Consider the following 5,587-nt stretch of genomic DNA (forward strand, 5'->3'; position numbering starts at 1 on the left):
TTCTAAGCTATGTTTTCTGCTCGGCCAAGTATTCAAGAGGTAGGTGCTGGTTATGAATAAGCAGAACATAACCCCTTCTCTGAGAGAAATAGCAGAAAGGGCAAGTATATCCTCTTAAGGAACTAAATTTCTTTCTCTGACTTATTGTCCTCAAACAAAACAAGATTTTGTCATTTCTATTACCATAGCCTTGTTATTCATGCATAGAGATCACAGAAATCTTTGAGCCTTCAAGAAGGTAGAGGAATTCTTATTAAGTAAGAGAGTGAATAATCTTTTCAGATGCAACTGTGCCTATAGTATAAGGACAATAAATGTTTTGGGGGTATAAACATGAATTAAAGCTATAGGTGTTATGCATTATAGACATTAAATTAGTAATTATCAGTAATTAACCTGATTGCTTTAAAACAAGGCATAAGATGATATTTTAACAATCTATCATTATGTTTGTATTCTGGGACACTAAAACCAATTATATGCCATGAACTATCCCTTGAAAATACACACATTGAAGAAATAGAAGGTAAGATAGAATTTAATGAATTTTGGGACACATAATTTTTCATATTGTATTACTTCTGAAATTGTTATGCATCTTAAATTCAATGACATCTTACACTCACTCTCAGCCAGATGTCAGTCCTGATGTATTATAGTAGGCATTGCTTACACACTTGTGAACATCAGAACTTGCAGAATGCATGTCAGCATCTTGCAAGAAAATTCCAGAAACAATAATGGTGCACTTATTATCCTTAGGATAATGTGTTTAACAACATAATGGAAACAAGAGTAAAAAAAGGAGTCCAAGGCTTCCCTGGTGGCTCAGTGGTTCGGGTTCGTGCCCTGGTCCGGGAAGATCCCACATGCCGCGGAGTGGCTGGGCCCGTGAGCCATGGCCGCTGAGCCTGCGCGTCCGGAGCCTGTGCTCCGCAACGGGAGAGGCCACAGCAGTGAGAGGCCCGCGTACCGCAAAAAAAAAAAAAAAGAGTCTAGCTCTATGTCAAATGGCCTAAGAGCTAGCACCAAAGCATTTTAGTTGCTTAATAAATTTGTTTAAGAAGTATTGTATCACCTTATCTCTTGATGGCCTAGAGATTTATATTTAAAAGCTTGTTATATTAAAAAATTAGCACCAGATGACTCAGTTGAAACATGATTCAAAGAGTCAGACTCAAAGTGAAGGAAATTTTGGAAATACCTTAACCAATTTATTTTGTTTATATTTTCATTTTTTATATATATGCAAGAAGTGATTTTTTTTTTTTTCCCCGCAGTATGTGGGCCTCTCACTGTTGTGGCCTCTTCCGTTGCGGAGCACAGGCCCCGGATGCGCGGGCCCAGCGGCCATGGCCCACGGGCCCAGCCGCTCCGCGGCACGTGGGATCCTCCCAGACCGGGGCAAGAACCTGTGTCCCCTGCATCAGCAGGCGGACTCTCAACCACTGCGCCACCAGGGAAGCCCCAAGAAATGATTTGTAAAACTAAGTCGAATCAAGTCAAAAAGAGTTATCTCAAGTATAAAATTTATTCTTTTAATCACATGACAAAATTCAACATCCATTTATGATAGAAACTCCCATCAAAGTTGGTATAGAGGGCTTCCCTGGTGGCGCAGTGGTTGAGAGTCCGCCTGCCGATGCAGGGGACACGGGTTCATTCCCCCGTCCGGGAAGATCCCACGTGCCGCAGAGCAGCTAGGCTCGTGAGCCATGGCCACTGAGCCTGTGCGTCCAGAGCCTGTGCTCCGCAATGGGAGAGGCCACAACAGTGAGAGGCCCGCGTACTGAAAAAAAAAAAAAAAAAAAAAAGTTGGTATGGAGTGAGCATATCTCAACAAGATAACTGCCATTTATGACAAACCCACAGCTAACATCATACTCAAACTACTCAATGGTGAAATGCTAAAAGTTTTTTCTCTAAAATCAGGAACAAGACAAGGATGCCCACTCTCCCCACTTCTATTTAATATAGTATTGGAAGTCCTAGCCACAGCAATCAGAAAAGAAAAAGAAATAAAAAGTTATCCAGATTGGAAGGGGAGAAGTAAAACTGTCACTATTTGCAGATTAAATGATACTATATATAGAAAATGCTAAAGACTCCACCAGAAAACTATTAGAACTAACAAATAAATTCAGTAAAGTTTCAGGATATAATATTGATATTAACATACAGGTATCCGTTGCTTTTCTATACACTAATAATGAACTATCAGAAAGAAAATGATTCCATTTAAAATCACATCAAAAAGAATAAAATACCTAGGAATAAACTTAACCAAAGAGGTGAAAGACTTATACTCTGAAAATCATAAAACAATGATGAAGGAATTTGAAAGTGATGCAAAGAAATGGAAAGGTGTGCTCTTGGATTGGAAGAATTAATATTGTTAAAGTACCATACTACCCAAAGCAATCTACAGATTTAATGCAATCCTTATCAAAATACCCATGACATTTTTCACAGAACTAGAATAAATAATCCTAAAATTTATATGGAACCACAAAAGACCCCAAATTGCCAAAGCAATCTTGAGAAAAAAGAACAAAGCTAGAGGTATCATGCTTCTTGACTTCAGTCTCTATTACAAACCTACAATAAATCAAAACATCATGGTACTGGCACAAAAACAGATACATAGATCAATGGAAGAGAATAGAGATCCTAGAAATAAACCCATGGACTTATGGTCAATTAATCTATTACAGAGGAGGCAAGAATATACAATAGAGAAAAGATACTCTTTTCAGTAAGTTGTGCTGGGAAAACTGGACAGCTACATGTGAGATAATGAGCTTAGAATATTTCTTCACTCCATATACAGAAATAAACTCAAAATGGATTGAAGACCTAAATGGTAAGACCTGCAACCATAAGACTCCTAGAAGAGAACATAGGCAGAACACTCTGACATAAATCATACCAACAACTTTTTGTCTCCTAGGGCAAAAGAAACAAAAACAAACAAATGTACATTATAAATCAACTATATGTCAATAAAACAAACAAACAAATGGGACCTAATTAAACTTAAAAGCTTTTATACAGCAAAGGAAACCATCCACAAAACAAAACAAAAAAATTTACTGAATGGGAGAAAATATTGGCAAATTATATGACTGATAAGGGGTTAATATCCGAAGTATATAAACAGCTCATGCAACTCAACATCAAAAAAACAAACAACCTGATTAAAAATGGGCAGAATGGGAATTCCCTGGTGGTCCAGTGGTTAGAACTCGGCTCTTTCACTGCCATGGGCCCAGGTTCAATCCCTGGTCAGGGAACTAAGATCCCACAAGCTGCTCAGTGTGGCAAAAAGAGAAAGGGGAGGGGGGCAGAGACCTGAATAGACATTTTTCCAAAGAAGACATAGAGATGGCCAACAAGCACATGAAAAGATGCTCAACGTCATTAATCATCAGAGAAATGCAAATTAAAACCACAATGAGATATCACCTCACACCTGTCAGAATGACTGTCATCAAAAAGACTGCAAATAACAAATGTTGGCAAGGATGTGGAGAAAAAGGAACCCTCATACACTGTTGGTGGGAATATAAACTGGTGTAGTCACTGTGGAAAACAATACGGAGGTTCCTCAAAAAACTAGAAATTGAACTACTATATGACCCAGTATATTCTATTCCTGGATATAAATCTGAAAAAAATGAAAACACTAATTTGAAAAGATACATGTACCCCAGTGTTCATAGCAGCATTATTTACAATAGCCAAGATATGGAAGCAACCTAAATGTCCATCAAGAGATGAATGGATAAAGAAGATATGTTATAACTATACAATGGGATATTATTCAGCAGTAAAAAGAATGAAATTCTGCCATGTGCAACAATGTGGATGGACCTAGAGAATATTATGCTTAGTGAAATAAGTCAGAGAAAGACAAGTACTCTATGTCATCACTTACATGTGGAATCTAAAAAAATGAAGAAAAACAAATGAATATAACAAAACAGAAACAAACTCACAGATAAAGAAAACAAACTAGTGGTGACCAGTGGAGAGAGGGATGGTGGAGGGGCAACATAGGGATATGGGATTAAGGGACACAAACTGCTATGTATAAAATAAATAACAACATATATATTGTACAACACACAGAAATATAGCCATTATTTTGCAATAACTTTAAATGGAGTACAACCTATAAAAATATGCAATCACTATGTTGTATACCCAAAACTAATAATAATATTGTAAATCAACTATACTTCAATAAAAAATAAATAATAATAAAATAAAATATATTTTTTCAATAAGTATAGTTTTCAAAGTTTTCAATAAGTTTCTTCAATATATAACATTTTCAAGTGATAGAATATATTGAGTCAGTTTATTTGGCAGTGGTTTTTCCTGTTTTTTTATAAAACAATTATAATTGCTGACATCATAGATATAATGAAGTATGATATATAAAAGGATGCAGGAACGTTAGGAGATGTCTGTAAATCCAGAGATGTATGATACAGTAGAAATCAGTGCCAGCCTGGAAGTTGGGAGATAGGGATTCTTGGCTTGGTTCTGTAATTAAGTGGCTGAGTGACCTTGAGCAAGTCACTTAGTCTCTCTGGACCTCATCTGTGAAACAAGGAGCTGTGCTAGGTGATTCCTGGGCACTGAGAAGAGAATGGACATGAGGAGACAGCTGAGTCAGTCAGGAAAGTAGAACCTACTCTAGATATTCCAAGAAGTAAGGGGCATAACGCAGAGCATTAAATGCTTACTCAAGTGGTGGAAAGGCTGAAATAACCAAGGTCAAGGAGACCACTGCTGTCTCTTAGCTTCTTCACTGGCTACCAACGAATCAGACTCTGCTTCTCACCCCCCAGCTCAGGAATTACAGGAAACTCCCACCAGTGGTCACAGCCGCCTACAGCACCCTTAAGAGTACTTCTAGAGGCTACGACAAAACCTTGGATGTCCCAAAGCCCACACACCTACAGACCACTGCCCGCACGTGTACTTCTTTGCCACTGTCCGAATCTCAAACAGGGGCTCCTCACTGGTAGACTCTGAAAGGGCAGTCTGTTGACAGGGGATTTTGGAAAACGTGTTCCCAGGCTGCCAGTCCTAGTGCTGTGGGGAGAGCACTGAAGGAGGCGGGAAGGTGCTGAGTGCCACAGACACATATCTGACACCCTGGCTACAGAACTAAGGGGGTGCGATGGCAATGCAGTTGATTGAGAAGTAAGAGAAGTCATGAGGACGCATTCAGGAGTCATAGATGGGAAGGTCCGTGTCAGAAAGACGCTTCAAAGGAAGAACTGAAAGATTAGATATGGATTTTTTTTCCTTTCACTCTAGCAAGTCAATTTAATCTATAAATCAGGTTTCTTTGGCTCTTCTACTGACTATCTTGTTCTTTTCCTCTGACTTTCCTGTAACTGGAACAGTATGCCTGCCCCCTCATAGCGCAAGAATAATCATTTGCTGGCAGAAGCTCCATGAATCAGCCTTTGCACTGAACATGTTATAATGTTTGGGAACCCAGCTAAATTTTTCCATAACTGTTTTGCAAGTGATTTCCATTTACAGCTAGGTGGAACAAATTCCTGCT

General features: G+C 38.6%; 1 protein-coding gene and 1 non-coding gene across 2 annotated transcripts in view; both read left to right on the top strand.

The window, feature by feature from the left end:
* Positions 1 to 5,587, top strand: part of LOC103075697 (contactin-associated protein-like 2) — a gene marked incomplete at its 3' end in the record, with an annotated part of 1,289,195 nt that overhangs the window by 893,124 nt on the left and 390,484 nt on the right. The gene's annotated exons all lie outside the window — the stretch shown is intronic.
* Positions 3,221 to 3,293, top strand: TRNAE-UUC (transfer RNA glutamic acid (anticodon UUC)). Its single transcript has one exon. It is a non-coding gene; the product is annotated as a tRNA-Glu (tRNA).

The sequence above is a fragment of the Lipotes vexillifer genome, unplaced genomic scaffold (assembly GCF_000442215.2).
Source record: "Lipotes vexillifer unplaced genomic scaffold, Lipotes_vexillifer_v1.1 scaffold940, whole genome shotgun sequence".
NCBI classification, from domain to species: domain Eukaryota; kingdom Metazoa; phylum Chordata; class Mammalia; order Artiodactyla; family Lipotidae; genus Lipotes; species Lipotes vexillifer.